This window comes from Anopheles stephensi, unplaced genomic scaffold (genome assembly GCF_013141755.1).
Source record: "Anopheles stephensi strain Indian unplaced genomic scaffold, UCI_ANSTEP_V1.0 ucontig2, whole genome shotgun sequence".
NCBI classification, from domain to species: domain Eukaryota; kingdom Metazoa; phylum Arthropoda; class Insecta; order Diptera; family Culicidae; genus Anopheles; species Anopheles stephensi.
Window position 1 is genome coordinate 1 of NW_023405124.1, and position 20,995 is coordinate 20,995.

The window sequence follows — 20,995 nt, forward strand, 5'->3', positions numbered from 1 at the left end:
ACAACAAGAAAAAACACACACAGCCATCCGCTGTGTCCATTTACGTTATGAGGCTCCGGCCATAATGGGCGAATGCGTAGTAATTATTTCTATTCAATGGCGTAAAAGGGTAGGACGTTGGAATTTTCCAAGGGCATGCCGGCGTGCAGGGTGGTCTAGACAACTAGATGATACGTTAGCCTTTTTAAACTTCCAGCCTCAGGTACGCGCACTTAGTTTCGCCGGTTGAATTGGTTACGTTTCAGCTATTAATTCTCCACACCCACGTGGAACACATCCTGCTCATTTTGTCGGCGTTACGAACCTTCCCAGAGCATATCAGCCTGCATCTGGATGTTATTTATCCTGATCATAGCCTGGCGAGACTTTATGCCCAGGTCTCCATACGTGTGTAGGTAACTCTAGCCTACCTCCGAAGCTTGGAGACTTGTCTTAAACCTCAACAAAAGCGTCAAAACCCCCCACCAACCACATGGTCCGGTGATGTCCGGCTCCTCCACGCGCACGTGAGATGTGTGGTATGTGATATTAATCCTCGAATTTCCATCCATCCTGCTGCACCGGACACTCCTCCTGCTGGTCCTTCCGGGCTTGTGACAGTTTTCGGGACACTTATGCTCCTCTTTTCCACGAGATGCTCGACCGGATAAAGACGCAAGGGTTGGGACAACAACACACCAAAAAAGAAAGGAGGGAAGCACGAGCTGCGCTAAGTGCTCCCTGGCAAGTGAGTCCTCTTTACACACCTAGAATCCCATTCCGAGCCACATTCTTTTCTCGGCTGGGTGTATGTGTGCCCCACCGTATGTGAGACGTACCAGCCTCACACGGCAAGACAAGTTTGTATTTGTGCAGCAGGTGTATGAGCTGGTTTCTCTCTTTCTCTCTCTCTCTCTCTCTCTCTCTCGTTCTCTCCTATAATGAGAGCCACCGTCATAAACGGGCTACAAGGCAGGTTTCTAGTGTGTGTCTGCCGTTTTTTTTTTGCTCTTTCCTCGCCTACAATACACACACACACGACGTCGACAACGTGCCACCCATCCACCCACTCGAGCATGCGGTATGCAGATCGATGAAGAAAACGGAAACACACCGCTGCACAATGCTAGTGCTTGGGTTGGAAAAAGCACTAGCGCACACACACACACACACCCCGCCGCTAGACGCTACACGGACGCGCTACCGAAATGGGAAATAGGTTTGGCTGGAATTGCGTTACGGCCACATGTGTGTGCAAACGGGGATGTTGTTTTTTAAAATGGCGAGGTGCAGGCCAAAGATAAAGCAAAGGGGGGTGGTGGAATGCAAGAACCGAGTTTGGCGGTGGGTTGGTCCGTCTGCAGGATCGTTTTGTCTGCAGTGCTGAAGAGAGTAAAAAACCGGCAACAAAAACGACGCGCAAAAACCAGTCACACAGCCAGCAGCAGCAATGATGGCAATGGAAACACGAACCATCCGGAAAAGCAACCATTAAATCACCCCAAAATCGGGCGCAAGGCTGATGAGCCGGGCGAAAACGATAACTGTGGATGGATTGTTATGATCAAATGAACAGTTTAAGCGATTTTTGAACTAATTGATAAGAAAGCATTAATGAAGGTTAATTGAAGTTTAAGATGGCTTTAAATAAGAAAATTTGCTTAAAGAGAAATATCGAGACATAAATTACATAAATTTAGACAAAACATTAAGTAAAACCAAACAAATCTAACTAACCTATAATTCTGCATAGTTTTTTACGATACTTTTCACCGTAAACGATGCACAATCGTACCCACCGTGCGTCGGGGTCTGCATCGCGCCCGCGTTCCTTCGACCAATCTCCGGCAGCAAATGAATGAGAACGAAGCGTACGAAGCGTAAAAAAAGCCGTTACCGGGCGTTAGATCGATGCATATATAGCTTCACTTCCGATGTTTTGCAACTTAAACCAAAACCATAAAAGCTGCCACCAGAGTCCGTGGGAAAGGGCAGGCAACTGCAGGAGCATCAGTACCACACGGGCCCAGGAATGGTCACCCGGGCGAGGGACCATCATCGTGAAGAGCGTGCATACACACGCACACACAGACCAAACCACACATACCGAAGGATCGCCTAAAGTGGATATCGGAGAATGGAGATCTTTCGGCTGGTTATGCAAGTCCCAGCTGGCCCCTACCGACCAACGGTAGCCTGATGTACGTAAATACACACACACACAGCCGGACCATTCGAACCGGTGCTTCGAAAGGGATAAGAAGTTAGCACACACGACGGTCGCCCTGCTTTGTGCCCGGGGAACTCCGTCCAACGGGAACCCCGGGCAAAAAAAACCCCTCCCGATGGCGAGACGTGCAGAAACCCGTCGAAAACGGACAACGAAACCAAGTGTGAAAAGCTAAAACTGTCCCCGATGGATTTTGCTGCCCTGCCTGTACCGTACCGTCGTGTGGTATTTCTGTCCATTTTTCTGTCAGCCTTTGTGGGGACTTGAGGGGGGGGCGACGAAAGCGGGTAGTTCGTAGCGGGCGGTGGCCTGTGGTCATGTTTAAAAGCTGCCTCCATAATCTTCGGTTCACGCCTATACGTCGTCGTCGTGTACCGGCCGAAAAATAGTAACGTAAACCCGTAAGTAGTAACCGTACCGTGGCTCAGTAATCCGTGCTCACTAAGGGAAACTTATTGCACAATCAAAACCACACACGCTGGATGTTGTTAAATGCAAACATGTGGTTTTCAAACACTAAAGCGTTCTACCGTACTGCGTTTAGGAGAATAATTCTGTCCAGCACAGGTTGTTGGTGGCTTGTTTTTTGGATTGTGTACGTACATTACCGACCAAGGAAACGAGGAACCTTTCAAGCGATATACGATACGACTTGCTGGGTGAGGCTGTCCATCTTGATGGAAGCAAACTTTTTGGCAAGCGGCTACCGACCAGGTACAGGTCACACATCAAATAATCATCCATGCATGGCAAATCGAACCTGGCAGCACAAACAAAACAAGCAGCTCTGAAGCAAACGCCTTGTAAGGCGTTAGTTTAAGCAGGAAATTTTAAGCGATTTATCCGATATCCCACCCTGCATATGGACCCGATTTGCTTCAGGCAATCGGCTCATGTGATTGATATCATGTAGCGCGACATACATACTACGGGCTAATCTCCACACCACACTGATTCGAATCTGGAACAACCCTTGAGTTCGGCACCCCTAAAACTTGGCCGAAGAAGTTAAATTTCCAAGAATTGATTAGGAGGCTTCTTTCTTTGACAGCTTTTTGCTCTCCAAAAAGGGCATCGTTTCCACGAACGGGTCATATAGATTGTATTTAAGTGTGAGATTTAGCTAGAAGCGGTAGGTGAACAGACAGTAAATTACTTCAATGATCGATGTTTACATGCTTGTTTGTGTCACTTTGGTACTGACAACTGTGGACCTACAGAGATGTTCAAGAATATATAAAACGAATGACAGGAGAGGCAAAGCTCAGACCTCATTTCTGATTGGATCTCGCGATCGTCTTTATTAGTACTACCCAGAGATTAGGCAAGATTCTATGTCAAACAAGTTTGACGAACTCGTTAATAGTTTCAAACATCCTCAAAAAAGAGATCCCATTTTCGATTCTAATACTCCTAACAATTATCCCAATTGAGATATTCACAATCCAAACACACAAATCGAGTTTAAATTATTTCATCGCTGACACATCATCATCACGATCATTATCTGCCGGAAATGTGAGTTCATAAAAACTCGCCGTTTACAAAATAGTCTCACCATTCCACCCTCGATCCACACTGTCATATCGTACCGGACACATCATAAATCTACCACTGCGATACCGCAGCGGAAACCGGCACGGTGTCAATCGATTCCATATGCATGCTTAAACTGCCCGACACCATTCGTCGACCCGAGAGGATGTAATAATCGCTCGTGCCCGGGTGGAGCCCGGCAGCGTTCCAAATCACTCCCCAAATTGATCCCAATCAGCGCCTAAACCAGTAACCTTGTCGATTCATCAATCGATCGGAAAAAGCTTCCGAAAACCGAAACACTACACAGTGAGCTGCTCGATGATGACGTTACAGACGCACACGCAACCAGCCCAGTACGGTTGAGCCACCCATCATCAGCCCTCCGCCCAATCATGGGCAATGAATTATTTATTCCCAAACGTCGATGTTGGTCCTTCTCCCGAGTAGCGGAAGTCGGTAAATCAATCTCGCCTTGGCTATTCTACGCAATGGTGGAAGTGGCAATAGGGCGTTGGTGAAGAACTCAGGCAGGAAGTTTTGTGGGTCGTACACACCGCACCGCAGTGATCTACTTCCGCAGCTGGTCCTGGAGATTTTGGTTTACATCGATCGACCGTTTTTTTTGGGGGGAGAAAACACGCACACCGAGAAGATGCTGCCATTTTCAGCCCCGGTTTCGCAACGAACGGTATGTGAGGGAGAAAAATTTCCACCGATTAAGTGGCAGTCTCGACAGTTGAAGAGGAACACGGCCGACGCCATACTTCTGGCCTAGTTGTACCCCGTGTTCTCTGCTTTGACCTCGTCGCACACACCTCCTTCAGGCTGTCAGTTGCAGGGCACCGAGTATGGACACGGTAGTCATCAATCACCATTCGGTGTCGATGGGTTTTTGCTTCACAGAACCTCTTCCCCCGATTGCGTGATGGCGTGCTGCACACCAGTCCCAGACTAGATGGCGGCTTTTGGCGGGGGGGGCGGCAAAAACGTGACTGGGAGGTCACTATCGATTTTGACAGTGTGGCCTCCTGTTGTTCAACATTTCGCTCCACACAATAGCCGATATTGGCGAATTTTAATGGACCGGCAGTACTTGTAAACCAGCCAAAATATCCTCCGAGCTGGACTATGATAGGTTCACTTACCTGGTGAAAGCTCCTCGGTTACGGCCGCTGCCAACCCGAACCCGATAACGATGCCAACCAGCAGCGCAGCAAACCAGCGGAGCTGCAGCTCACCAGGCCAAAACTGGGCCATCGGTTCCTTCCTTGCACGTTGTTGTTGCGGCAGGCCCATTATGGCGAGGAACAATCCACTAGCAGCAGCAGAGAGGAACACCACAACAACAGGAAAAAAGCTGCCGTCTCTCTACTCGCGCTTACACGCTGTTGTTACCCTTGGCTGCACTCCTCTTTTTTTTTTTTTGCTTGGTGGTGGCTTTTCCACCCGAGGGCCACTACCAGCACACACACACACTTACAGATAGATTCGCACACTAACACAGCAGCAACACAATAAAACAGGCAAGGAAAAAACGCTAAAATCACACACGAATCGGTACACACACAAATTTTCCGCACACAAAACCCGGGGGCTCACACATAAAGCCGCACAGGTGGTGCCTTAGTTGTACACGTACACGGGGCAGCAGGCACACTAATTAGTGTGCATGTGCGCACACATACATCCATGCACCCAGCACCTAGCTAGCGGCAAAAACTGCCAGAGCCGAACTGTAAAGTACTACTGCTGACCTCGTAGTATTCCGGCGCACGCGGAGCTCAGGTTAGGTTGTGTGTTCGATGTTTTTAATTTCCGTGTTCTATATTCTGTTCCTTTCGGTAGTGGGTTTCAGATTGGGCTAGGCTCTGTAAAAGAGAAGAGAAGAGAAAAAACACAACATCAGTTATGGTAACGCACAATGTCAGAATCGGTAACGGAGGCACATGGCCGGACGGACGGACGGACGGACGGAAGTCGGTGATTAAAATTAAATCCGAAAAACGGTTGCCAAAATGATTGATTGTCCCGTGCGCCTGGGACGGATGTGACCGTTAGTTACTTCGGACGAGTCCGGTTGTCCTTTGACGTACGGTTCGTGCCGCATTAGGGAAGGGTCTCTAAGCATTCTTTACAACACGGTGCTCCTTAAGGGGTGAAAGGTTAAAGTGCCGCAATTTGGCACGAGACGATGAACTGGCTTAAGTGGTAAGTCAGTGGAGTAGTTAACATTGCTGGCCAAAACTTTTTGACACAAGAATATGCTTTAAGTCTTAATGTCATACAGCCTTGGTTTATTGACTCATGAATAAATGGCGAATCAATTGATTAACTTAAATATACACTACTCACCGAAAACCTCCATCAACCCCAATCATTCACTGCTCACTGTCGACGTCTTCTACCGAAAGGTTACGAAAACGATGATCAATCGCCGACGACGCAAACCGGTTAATAAACCGTTTCGGTGAGCGAAATTTAATCGCACGCATGGCCATGACAGCTCTCCCAACCCGAACCCTGTCCAGAGGTCAGAGTGTGGTACTCCGGACCGAAATCCTAGGGTTCCGGGTGCCAGTTTGATTGATTTGTTTCGATTACTTTGAATCGTCGTCATCACACAGCTGACAGTTCCAGCATCGACCCGGTGACATACAACCGGTGTAACATACCGGGCGATTTGGGAGGACAGTTTCAAGACATGGTGGTCCACACCACGAAAAGACCACCAAACCAAATGTTTGAAGGATTTAGCTAGCAAAATACGCAAATCCTGTCACTTTCATGCACGTTGAATCAACACAGCACCAGAACACGTCTAGAGTTTTGTACCATTCTTTCTCACGCACACGTTCTTCGTACGGCAAAGCGTATAATTCCATCAAACGCACGATATAGGTAAACAGCCACCGTGCGGAGGGGACCACCACCTCCCCAACTCTGCCCCCACCTTTTTGATGCCATCGCTTGATGGAAGTAGTAGAGTGTGTTATACCGGGTTGTGAGATGTATGTTGAGAAAATTCAGAATCCTTGCACGAACTGTACCACCGCCATACCCATGTCCTTCCATCCATCTTGTGCGCCCGTTCGTCGGGGTAACCCATCAAACTGGAACCCGAGCGGCATACGTAATATGGTTTACTATTTCGGCACATGTCAGTCGCAGTCGGAGGGAGATTAATCGATTTTTTATATGATCCCAACGAAGCTACTCGCATCCGGCACGCTGTGCTCTGACTTTTAGGAAGAACCTGGTCCTGGCTGGCTGGTGGTACATGGTTACCGCTAGCGTTCGCATAAGGAGAGCATCAACCGTCAACCAAAAACTTGAGCGTTCCGTCGTGAGAGAGAGCACAACCGTGATGGAACATCAGAACACGCGACGACCACCACCAGGCGCAGACTGAGGGATGATGGTGGTGGTGGTCGCTTCTCGGTGATGTTTGTTGTGGTTTCCTGACGTCTACGGCAACTCTAACGTGACAGCAGTAGTAGCAGCAGCAGCAGCAAATGCCAGTAATGGAAACGGTGGTACGTGATTTTCGCTCACAAAGTAAAGAAAAATTAGAACCACCGGAAGTAAATAGGAGACGCAGTTCGTAAGAAGGCTGCGAAGCAGGAACTAGGAAATTCTTAAGGTCACAGAGAAGCAAACCCGAAACATTGCACATCTTGGAAGGGAAAACAGAAACATTGAAGCAGACAGCAAGCGTTACGAAACGGTTGGCACAGCCGAAAAGCCCATCCGATAAAGGGATGACGACGATCGTCACCGTACGCTGCTTTTCGGGCGTTCCATCAGAATTTAAGAAGAATTCCGCCAAAAAAAAGATACCCACTCTGAAGTATCTTGGGCGTTGGAGTTGGACGAGAAACTGGTGAAAAACCAACAGCAGAGAGAGCTAACGGAAGAAAATTCACCCACGGTACACACCACACCACCAGGCTCCGAAAATGCTGGTACACCAAAATTCCCCAAAAATCGCTGGCCAAAAACCACCGGACCAATTTTGAAGACAGCAAGCAACAACCGATTGAAGCGAATATACACACTTTCTCCCATGTGCCAACAAATCCTAGGTAGGGAAAAAAACCGAACAAAAAAGCTTTCAAAAAGTTTCGGGTGCCGTCGTTTTTGAAGAGGTTTGTTGCTGTTTTTTCTTCGTCCTTTTTTCCTTGCCTGAGCGGTATGAAAACAGCATGATGCGTTGATAGCGTGGACAGATTGAAGTAGCGAAAGCTACGCGCATCCGTAGCCCTCTCCAAAGTACTTCCAATGCTGGTTCTATAATGCACAGCAACAAGGTGGCTTGGCTTCTTTTTTTCTCGCCGAAACCATATTTTAATATTGCACCTGAATGATACCGGATCCCGGAGTTTTTTTTTTCGACTTCCTCTTCTTTCGACATACTCCTCATCACTCGGGAAAGTTAATAAGCGTCCCGGTGAGAGGCAGGATGTTAATATAACGGATAAATATTTCATCTCACGGCGATGCGTACGCGGTGCTACGCGAAAGAAATGCCAACGCGGAATGTAACTCCCGGAAGATGGTGCAGCAGGCACACCAGGAAGACGGCGGCGGGATCAGGTAGATTCGATGCAGCGTCAACTATTTGATGCTATTTTGTTGCAAATTAATAAAGGTAAAGCATTTCCCTGACTAGCAGCAACATTTTGTGGCTGCAGTTTCATTAAACGAACTTTACCCCGTTAGGGGGTTGAGTATGAGTACGGGGAAGCCGGAAAGGAGCAAATATAAAAAAGCATATTGCTTTTGCACAAATATGTAGAACTTTTTGGGAATGGATGATATGAATATACAGCCGTAACGATATAAATGTATTGAGTTTAGCTAAAGCAAACGAGAAAATTATTATTGAGGTAAGAAAATACCAAAAATTATATCTGATTATTATTGTCAAAATTGGACAACTTAGAAATACGGAATTTCTAAGTAAATATCAATAAATCATTTATAAAACTTCAATAAACGAACAAAACAATGTAAATGCAAAAAAAATACAAAAATAAAGCAAAATGAAAAATTAACAAAATGTAACATAAAATAACAAATATAAAATAACCGAATGAACAAACAAATAAAGTTGCAATAGAAGCATGAAGAAAATTTAAAAGAAAGATACAAACAACTTCATAAGCTTGATCGACTAGAATTTAAAAACGAATTATAAAAAGCAAAGAAGTTAAGTAAAAAAGTTAGGCTTAGTGAAAATGGCAATGGAAAATGAATATAATTGATAATCAGGAACATATCAAACAAACAAACAAAAATATAACACATGAAAAATGTCAATTGCTTCCATCTATCTATTAAATTGTCAACAGCAGTCAAGTGTTATTATACCAAACAAACCATTCATATTCATAGCCTTTCACAGGCTGACTGACAACACTACAAAGTTGCACTATTGTTCAATAATATTCACCGACAAATAGAGCCACAGTTTCAATTACAATAACCCATCCCGAATAGACCCTCAGTCCGACTCGTCACCGCCTCATCGCCAATGTCCATTATAAATGTAGCCGCAAACAAACAACACGGCCCGGTATGATGATTTGTCCTCCATTTTGTCAATGCGTCGGTGCAATTGATTATTGTCGTAAATCAAACTAGCATTACATTAGTTTGCGAAACCAGTCGGCTGGGGCGATAATTTCATGTATAATTCACTAAGCGCTTCATTTATCGCTTCGGTCGTGCGCGCGAGAACAAACCCACGAGTGCCCATTCCACACCGGCACACATTCCGGACGCCATCAATCCGTTTTCGAATGTGTGTTGCTGCTGCCTTTCCCAGGCACCAAAATGCTAAATCACCCGTCAACGATGTTTCGACACCAGGTCGTCGCCAAACTCCGCTCCTTCCCTTATATCCCGGGGTGGCCCTAGTATTGATTGTAAGAATAAAATATTAGCATCAATGCGCGAATAGGTAGCTATTAAATGGTTGACACGACCGCGACGGCAATCAATTACAATTAGCCGCTGCTGCTAGTCGTACGGCAGCCGGCACCACGAAACCAAGAACTCGAACGAGAACGACGTGAAGGACTTTCGAGATAAGCGAGCTACGTTGTTGCTCGTTTGTTTTTGTGCTGGAGCGAAGGATAAAAGGATTTCGATTCAAGTTTTATCAACTATTCGAGTGTTTCGTGCTGGTTGCGCTAGAATTTTCGCTGAATTAATTAGGTACGTTTGATGCATATCCCATCGCACTTGAAGCGAACGGCCAAAGTATATCAAAGTGCAGTCGTAAAACTGGGCAAGGATTTTTACTTCTACTCTCCCCCAGATTATCCGATAAGAACTGCACGACTGACCTCAATAAAAATGCTGTGATGTGATGATTTCTTTGAGTTGTCGGCGTCATCAAACACGAGATCGCAATCGTCAGCGTACCCAATGTGATGTATCTAAATTATCATCTCAGTATTTTTACTTTCTCAAACCACCGCGATGGAATAATCACCCTTTGCTGTGAGCCATACGGAGCTTTCCGTGTCCTTCTAACATGGAGGTGACGAAGCCCGTGACGACCGTGACGAGCGCCTCTGCATTGCACTGTAAAGCAGTAGCCAAACGTCGGATCGGAAAAGAAGTTCGCAAACTACTTATTTTGATAACGATCACCATCGGGCACTCCTCGTCAGAGGATAGTCAGTCTCTGATGCAGCAACACAAACACACACACAACCACACTTCTAACAAGCCGAAACAAAACTGCCCTCGTAAACTTTAGCCGAACTTTCCACTTTATCCGGAGGATGGTACAAATCCCCCCCCAAGGTTCAAACTCGCTGTTGATAGGCAAGAGCCGTGCCAGAGCTTTTCCGCATATTCCGCAGACGGGGACGGTTGTGCCATCGGGAAGCTACATATGTGTGTGATGCTTATGAGAAGTTTTAGTGGCGCGTCAAGGTGAAGGGGTGAAATTTCCCGAGCCTCACATCCCGAGAAAAGCCCCGGGTGCCCATGCAAACCTTTAGCCACATCCGAAGTCACCGGAAAACTTGTCCAGCTTGTACACATTCGGGTGGCCGCCGCCGGTGGCATATGGTGGTGAAAGTTGTTGTTTCTTGTTACCCCCAAGTCGTCGTCGTCGTCGTCGTCATCCGATCCGAAAAGTACCCATCCGGCGGCAAACTCATTTTAAACACTCCTCAAAAACTATAAACAGATCGGCTGCGACATGGAAATGTTTGCTGCCACCAGAGGTTTGCTGCAACGGGTACCACCGTGATGGGGTAGGAAGGCGGCGAAGCCGGAGAAAACATAAAAAGTTTTCCCCATTTGTGTGTGCGTGTGTGTGTATAAACCCAGATCACCCACTTCCGTTCGCTGCTATGGTTTGTGGAGTTGCGATAGCTTCTACAGTTCTGAGCGGTTGGCTTTAGCTTTCGCCAGCCCGCTTTTCCCTCTCTCGAGTGGAGCAGATATTCACACAGCGCAGATAAAGAGGATGATGCGCCCCGGGGAGTTGTGGGGAAGAAAATTGTGAAAATGTTTTTCAGACCATCCACAGTTCTAGCGACAGTTCATTCATTCGGGTGCACGATGCACAAAGTCCGATTTGCATATGATAAGATTGATTGAAATGAAGTGACGGTTGTTTTCGGTCATTCGTTTGCCTGTGGAGATACACACATGTGGACTCCACTGTGGACAGTGGTCAATGGCACCTTCTTGATGCTGTTATGCAGAACGGAAAACTTAAGTCCAACTTTGCACTGCAAGTTCACTATAGAACATCATTAGTTTGATGCCGCAAGCATGCATACAAAAACTTTCTTCCTCTTTGCAGCACTAAGACCGCTTGTGTTTGTTGGTTTACTAAAAGTAAAAAGGAAAAAAACAGAGGATGTGTGAAATTTAATGATCCCTTAAAAGGCTAGACCAGCTGGGAAGCTATACTTATCATGATCGGTTGTCAAATTGCAGATAAAAACCCACCACGTAAAACAGCTTGGGACGCTGTAACTACATTGCAGCAGGTCAACTCTCTAGCGTAATAGTACCTCCCGGATAGGTATTCTCCGTTTATTGCCGTAGGTCATGCACGTCCGTCTAGCATATCGTTTGCCAATAATCACTCTCGTCGTGGTTCATAATTTGACCCCCATACCGAACACTTTAATCATTACTTTCCGGCGGACTTGATATCTGGACTGCAGTACACACACACACACACAGACTGTTATTTGCCCTAATCCTAATCTATACTCGCCAAAGCTACCGAACCGTAAAAGTTAGCGAACGGAGCGTAAGTAATCCGTGTCGAAAAGCTCTGAAAAATGTATGTTAATAGATGCAAAGCAAACACACACGAGTCGTCCGGCCCGCTCGAATAATGGGGTTAGGTTTAGGTGGCAGAACTATTGGAGCGACCATCACCAATCGAATCTCCGGTGGGGCTCGTTCTGTTGGATGGACAAATCGTCTACAAACAACGCAAGACGTAATTACAACTGCACACACACACACACCCGACCGGCACACATACGGTCGTAATAGTTCGTCTTCTGGCAAAGTTCGGCAGGGCTTGCTACTGCATTTTTGATTTAATATTCATAAAAGGATGAATTTGGCCTTCACCATGGTTTGGCGTGGTTTCCTTTGCTTTGCCAGCTCCAATGGGGACCGAGACGCATAGACGCCGTGAGTGTCTGGCATACACACACAAACGTACTGCAGAGCTTAATGCAGTGACCAAGTCAACAACCTACGGGGCCTACCCGTATTTCCGAGGTCAGTGCAATTATTTGCACTCTGTCCATCTGAAAGACCCCATCTGAGGAGGACCAAATCCTATGGTAGAACTTGGGGTTCCATTTCCGTTCCATTTCGAATAACTCACTTGACACACACACACAAAGAGTTCGGGTGATGAGTCATTCGTTTTGCCATTAGTAGCGTGCAAAATCGGACCTGGAAGGACCCCGAAGACGCGCGCTCTGGCGCATTATGACGGATGATGGGGGGGTCAGCGAGTTCCTAGTTGGCAGGACCACAAGACGCGTCCCGACGTATCGTTGGGTATGATTTCCGTAATCATCGTGGTCGTGTGTCGTGTCGACAAGAAACTGGTGTTTACTTGCCCATTGATTAAGGCACAATGTCCCGGAAAACCTGCAGTAATAGTGTCAAGCGAACCATTTCTACCGTCCAGAGCTTTTCTAATGACATTTGTCATTATCGGCAAAATTATTCCAGTCGTTATGAGCTGTTGTTTTCCATTCGATTAATATACATATTATTAGCAGAGCCTTCTAGATGCTCTTCGCAAATTCTAGCGCACACGCTTAATAATATTTATCATTATGGCACCCAAGCGCAAATTCCGAAGAAATAGGAACGTTCCCAATAATTCCACTGCTAATGTGGCCCATACATTTTCTTATCATTTATTAACATCCTCCACCACGCAGTGCTCGAGTCGAGTTCCACCGTGCGACTAATAAACGGAAGCTAAATTGCAACGAATTTCGCGCACCGCTTGGCAGGCCAAGTTGGCCATAAAATGACTGCGTTTCAGATTTCGGTAATTGGATGCCATTTACCTTACCACCATCCGGCCACCGGCTCGGAACTTTCCCCGTGCCCGTTCATAGCGCTTTCAATGATTCGAAACATATTTCCGCCTCGAAGGCAGACGCTAGGCGACGTCTTTTTAAATTTGATTAATCAAACAAACGAGCGAGCGACATGGACCATCGGCGGGAAACGGCCCACCGTCACGAAACCGTACCACCGCCGCCTTGCATTAATCAAAACAAATGACCGAATATTAGGCATTATTTCATCTGCTCGCTTCTGTTGGCTTACGGCAAGCAAGTTCTGTAGCTCCGGCAAGCCCATCATCGAGTGGCTTGAGCTTCAGATTTCTCGGTAGACTGTGGCTGATACCACGCCAACCGGGAGGGAAAACATGGACGAAACAGCGCAGCGAGGCGTCGAAAAGATAGATTGTAGTTCGTTGACACAAATCGGAGCAACAAGATTTTCCGCAAACGCCAAACGTAAGACCCCTTGGCCGACATTGGCCGATATTCAATCGGAACCGCACGATGTGGTGGGTTTGGGTTTCGGCCGTAATGAAGTGTCTTCGCCTCATCGAGTGTGCACCATCGAGCGCATCGAACAAGCCTCCGATCGGTTTTCGGGGTTGATAAATTAGCTCCAAATCTGCGCTCCATAAATGGATGATCGATCGGTTTGACCCATTAGCCGTCTGTGTGTGGCCTGCCATCATCGACGTCACTCAGTGTTGACCTGCTATTTCCCATCGATATTTCTATGTTCCTTGCAGAACCATCGCTCGCTTCTGTGTGCGTTAATGGTGGATTGTTTTAAGGTGCCGCAGAATATTCCTAACCGTGCTTTCCTTGGAGAAAAATTCCACCCAGAAGGAAGTCTAGGTAGTAGACAAAAGGATGAACATGCTCCTGAGCTTGAGGCCTACGGATAAAAAAACGAGGAAAATGCGTAATAATATGCCATTGCCGCACACGCACGCCCTCATCTGTGACTTGCATGATAACGGACAGTCATGTAGTACTTAATCAACAGCACTGGTCATCTTGGCCCGTAGCAAATGTGTATCGAGGTGCGCGCTGGGATGCTGCCATAATTCGATGTCAAGAGTCACTTCTCATCATCATCATCCATCTCATAATCATCATCGTCATCATTAGTTGTAATAACTCCACTAATGCAACATCATTACCGGGTGATGTATGATGATTTACCAGCACTCTCTGCCCGCTCTCATTGGCAAAACAATCGAAGGAAAAGAAATGTTAACCCTATTATTACAATGTAGGAAGGAGCCCCGTGTTTGCGTACCCTTTTGGCCAGGATTACGGCGTCGGTAGAACATAGCGGCTCCACCAGCAGCAGCCAGCCAACAGCAAGCCATTTCGCAGCTCTATCGTTAATGAGGGCACAAAATGAGAAGGTTGAAGTGTGCTGGCCGGGCCCCCTATCCCCTTCCGAACCGCTCGACCGGCTGCTGGGATCTTCTAAGCGGCATATAAAGCAGTGATTACCGAGAAAATCCTATTACAACCTTCTCTCTATTCCTCCAACGCTCTATTGTGTTTAGTATTATTAATGTTCTTCCTGCACGGTGGTGGATGCAATGGGCTTCAGATCCTTGCGTCTTCCTCAGACTGTTGGATGCGTGCGCGTGTATGTGTATTTGTGATTGCGTGGGGTTTGTTCTTTTCCCCCCCTTAGGTTACCAGTCAATAGAAGGACGTTGTTAAGAAAGCGAGGAGCTGTACAAATTTGTATTACAACGCATTAGCTTTTCCGGAAAGTGGAGCTAAAGCGATCTCGCATTGTGCTAACTTTTTAATGCATAAAGAGATTGTATGTAGCGCCGTAAATGATGGGAAGCGTGTATAGAATATAAAACTGCAAAACTCTTCCCAAGTTTATAGCACATTTCCAAGCTTTCTTTTGATTTCGAACCACGTGCAAATACAGACAAAACCAGGGTAAAACAATAGGAAACATTGAGCAGCTAAAATCGGCACCGATCTATTGTTGCGAAACCCTCAAAACCCCGAACAAAAAGCCAAACAATAATATTAGAAATAAAACACTGCATTCCGACCCGATATTCTATAATTCACGTAATCCAGCAGCATTCGCCGAACGACACTTTATCCAATAGTCTCGCGGTGCGGTGGTTATAGAATACTGACCATCGATGACCACCATGACACCGGTAGAGAATAATTCTAAACTATGTTCATCAAACATTGATCGCTTTTGGAGAGCATTGAAAATGCACCGGTGCTGCGCTTGCTATTTGATTTGCGTTTACGAGGTCCATTTTTTATTTTTACGTGCGCAAATAGAGTGATTTGATATTTACTCGAATTTAATTATTCAATTCTTATTGTAGCACGAGATAGAGATAGATTTCATACCGGCGAATTCATCATCGTCCATCGTGCGCAATTCGCTAACGAAGAGGGACTTATCCAGACCGTTGCATTCGAACAGCGTATGCGCCCGGTTTTATGCAATCCGCTTTACGCGGGATATTTTTACGTCGTTGGGTATGAAGGAAGAACAAGGAGCCAGGATATTTCGCTCAGGAATCTGATGAAAGGCAGTCACATTTTGATGGAAATTCATATTTAGCTTTCACACAAATTTTCTAAAACCAATTTATCTATCTTATAAAATCCTGGAAAAGTGTTGCACTCGTCACAGACAGCTCCGCTAAATATTGTCCGATAGCTTCACGATAGCTCCACTCTCCAAAAGGGGAGTTTCAATGAGGTAAGGTCCTATTTCCAGACAGAATGGAGAGGAATGTGGCACGAGCAAAAGAATTCCTGGAACCGTGTGCAGAAAATTGGGCCATTTCAATTGACCGTGCCCCAATGGAGCATTGCATTTCTGGTTCTCCTTTTTTTCTCTCTTTCAAGAAGCAAACCGGTAGTCAATAATTTGCTGCCCTCAGAATGAAAATGAAAAAAGGAAAAAAAACTGTGATCGAAATACACACGATACGGGCACAAGATTGGCTTCCTTTCAGGAGGGCTTTCACGCCGTGTTTCGTTTGGGGAGAAAATATAAACCCGAAGGGGGATTATTGCAGTGTTTGGCAATGTGTCAAAGTAATAATTATTTCAGGTCACACCGGCACATACACGTCCCAGGGATCGATAAATTTGCGATGAGAGCCCGGTAAAATAAAACCAAACGCAAAAGGGATCATATAAGGCGGTAGCCATACAGTCAGCGAGTAAAGGTGCTAAACCTCGTCCCCATTATACCTTCTGGCCGTTACCATTACTGGAAATCCCTTCATCCAGCACGATAGCACCCAATTCCTAAATATGGACATCAAAAGCGACCCCTCACACATTCATCGCCTACCTACCGTACGGTGGATTAGCAAAAATCGAACAAAATATCGGCTAAATCAGGCTCTGCTGCTCCACTCACTCGCCCACAAAGCATCATCCAAATAATGGACGATTTTCCACGCACCCGGGGAAACGGTTACTGCAGTACATTAAACGCATTCTCGCCATTGGCGGGGCGTGCGTACGTGTTGGAAAAGTATCCTTTCGCACATTTCGAAAAAAGGTGTCAGGCAGAAGAAACAACTGCTCCCCCCCCAGGTCCACTCGCTGCCATCGCAACCCATCGCAACCGTCGAGATACAAATTGCCATTGGGAACACTGTGCGAAAGGCTCGACGGTGGTCACCACAACCACAAGTTGTGAAAATCGACTTCGTTAAGCCTCGAACCCATTAGCAGCTGTAACAACGTGGGGCCGCTGCTCTATATACGCGTACGGAAAGCATCGTTCACCTAAATGTTTGGGACGTTTCTGGAATTGGTGTACCAGGCGGTGCCGTTGCTTCTTGGGGAGAAGTTTGTTGGTCTTACTCCTTTTTTTTCCTCGTCGTACAACGTCCACACACCCATCGTTACAGCTAGCTGAAGAAGACAACAAAATGGAACACGGAAAGTGTGGCTGCCAGGAGCAGCTCCAGGCGTAAAGTCTTACAACTGCGCCCCGTATAGCTCTGGGGTGTTGCCCCGTTTGGTAACGTAGGTCAATCCTCGTTGGTTTGTGTGGGATGTGGTGTATGGACATGCCCTGCCTGCCTGCCTGTGTTTTATACTACCAAAACATACACGCATCTTCGCGAGATACATGCTGGTGGAGCTGGTGAGCAGTCGCCTTGCTATGACTCAAATATAGCTTACATCTCCTTCTACTGTCCTGACGCCTTCTCACAGAAAATCATCACCAACATCTCTAGGGCGAACACGTAACAGCAGCATTAACCCGTTTTACTTCCCTCCCCGGTCCGAAGGCTTTGTGAGGATCGTTTTGTGCAACGCCTGAACCCGTGACACTTTAATTAGATTTATTTACGGCCCACGATTACTCGTCACCTCCACCAGCGCCAACAAATACCACTGGAGCAGCTCCCGACAGTAGGTTTCCAGGTTCTTGAGGCAGTCAATAGTCTAAGGAAGCGGTCGCACAAGACACACATACACACACGCTCCTAAACAATCCATCAATCAACCAATTTTCCACTCCCACTGGCAGGGGAACCCGATCCAAGCGTGGCACAAATCAATGCCATTTTCCTTTCGAATGGCGAAGTGTGCGTCTCATCAATCGGTGAGGGGGGCGATTGAAAAGGCGCATTGATTTATGTTCAATTAATTTCCATCATTTTCCAACGGCGCGTAAAAACCGCACGATTGTGTGTGGGAGTGGGGCCGGAGAAACGGCCGGGGGCATGCTCCCTTTTTTGGTTGATTTTCCACACACAAATTCGACCATTCGTAGAAATGAGCAGTGCGCGCTACCGTAAATCCTTGAGCTGGGCAGGTGAACGCGCCATGTGGACTCAAGGCGGCCTCACCTTTTGCCGCCTTCGACGGAAGCAGTGCAGTCGAGATTTTCCTACCAGCGATAACCGGGACAGGTTGTGTTGGAAAAATCGTTCCAGCTGCCCGCCCGTGTAGGTTGGAAACATTAGCCAGCCGGGCGGAAATGCCGTTACAGCAAATGTTTACACTAACACAACCGAGCGAGAAGGTACACCAATACACTGCTGGGTGTATTATCGGGAAAGTCTTGCTGTGGAAATTCCTTTTGTTTTGTTGATATCCGCAATACGCGCGAGGCGCGTCGTGTGTAAATATGAATGCAGCGTTCTCTTTCTCACACTCGCACACGTCTCTGTAGCGTCTCACTTGCTCGCTGTGTTTTCGCTCACGCTCACGTGCTCTCACGCCTAAACGGAATAGGGTTCGCTGTGTGAGTGAGCGAAATAGAGATACAGCGTGAGAAGAGCGCACACTGATAACACGAGTGAGAGAGTGCGAACACGGCGACGAGAGGACAATGATTCACACCAGCCGCCGTGACAGGAAAGCGGACATTGTTTCGTCTAATGTTTTCCTTTTTGACACTAGCATTAATTCATGAAACAAATAGCAGATTCTGTGAAATTTTGCTCACCTGGCACCGCACCAAACAAAGCTCCGAATGTACCCCGTTCGCCCCACACGCTCGCACACACACATACACGCAAACACTGTTTGTGTATTATTATTATCATGCGCACAAATAGCCCTTCCGGGGACAACATCCGCAGCACACCGTTGATAAGCAAAATTCACCGTCCGTTCGGCTGCACGGAACGGTGAAACCTTTGCACGACCGTAAACGCTACTTTCACTGCTGGTTTTAGACCCCAACCAACTCCATCTCACGGGGGACACACTCCAACACACGCTGGGACACGATTCACACTGCTGGCAATCACTTTTCACCGGAAAATTGGCCCAAAATCCGACACCGAACACCGTAGCGACGTTCGGCTGCAACCAAACTTCACACACAAACGAAAGCGAACTGACAGCTCTGCTTCCGGCCCGAAACGGCTGCGTAGGCGAGAGCGAGCAAGAGACACACACCGCGACAAGGATTCTCTCCCGAGATGGTGCGTGTGTGTATTTGACGTGCGTTGGAGCAAACCACTACCAGCAGACGAGTGCGAAAGGCTCCAACAAGCAAAAAAAAAACACTGCAGAACCCACAACTGTCAAACGCACTGGACACGAATGGACACGCTCGAGAATGTCTGTTGTTGTTTACAGTTTACACTGTGTGGCTCGGTGGCCCACGATTTCATGCAACGCGCTGCGGCGTTTAATTTCACCACGCTAATGATTAACACGCGTGCCTAATTTAACACTTTCCGTGGCATTGGGGAGGGATGTGCGCGAATCATCCGGAAATTGGCTGGTACGCTCAGCGAAAACCCGTGCACTGGAAATGTTGTTACGTCAACTGAGGAAACCTCGTTTTTCCCGAGAAAAAAGGTTTCCCGCGAGACGGATGCCCACGAGAGAGCGAGACACACACACAGGGAGAGTAACTATTTCTGCACAAATGTTGTACTGTATTAGGGAGAAAGATTTGTGCGAGAGCGCTAGGACACGAGGTTGAGTAAAGGCGCTCGAGTCAGAATGTGTGTGCGTGTTTCGGTCGAGACTGTGTTGGTGGTAGAATTGTTGCGCAAAAATCAGCAAACAACCCAAGTCTTCGAATATGGGAAGGGTCGGAGGGAACTGGCGGTACAGCACTTTTCCACCCTAGTCCCGTCCGGAACACGTTTCGGGTGTGCTTTTAGCTACCGAATTACCTGACGAGACCCGTCACAGCTAGAGGCCATACCGTGCGGGTAAGCGAGATGCAACCACTCGTTCACAGTGAGAACAAACGAGACACAACCATACGCGCGCACACACACACACACGGTTGCTATGGTGTAGGGTTGTGGGGTGGCATATTCGCGCGGGCTGGCTCGATGGTGGTGTGTGCGTGCGAGACCGCTGTGCAAAAACTCGCAAGGATGGATTTCAACAACACGGTGGTGTGAAAAGAAAACTGAAAAGAGTGTCTAATGGGGTGTGCCTCTTTTCCTCCATGCGTTTCGGGGCATGCAGACCCCGTTTGGTTAACGTGAACGACCGGGTTTCACGTGCAAAAAGTCTGGCCGACCGTATCCGTAGGGGTGTTGGATGAGTGTCGGTACCGGGCCGGGTAGGGAGAAGGGTGGCAGTGCGGGCAGCGAGTCTCGACAGGCGAGCCTTTTCATATGTCCTTACTCACACCTCGTTCACCCAAACAAAGGGATGAGAAACGTGGGGTCGTCGGTTTCAGCTTACCGGGACTTAACTGTGAAGCGTCCGGTAAAAAACGGGCAAACTGCTGTCGAATAATTTAAATTAATTAGCGAAATCTGGAAAACTGTTGTCCAAAAAGTGTGTTTGAAACACATTAAAAAATCGAAATTTGGCTTTATTCTTTTGCATATGTTTAACATTTAATTCCTTTCGGTGTTTTGCCAAATGTCAAAACAGAAAGAGTCCAAAGGTTGAAATTAGTTTTTTCAACCCTAGGCACACTTTTAGGAAAAAAAAGACACTACATAATTTTCAGGTAAAAGACTCGAGAAGGCCCCCCCTAGAATCTTTTGTGTGCAGCACTGTGGCCTGTCATTTTTGTTGTACAGTGGGATTTCTGTATGGTCAAAACCCATTTGATGTAAACATTGTGCATTGTTCCTTAATGCTGTTAATAGACAGCGAATAGAACTTGATAAAATACATTGTAACAAGTGGTTTGAGATTATTATATTCTTATGTTTCC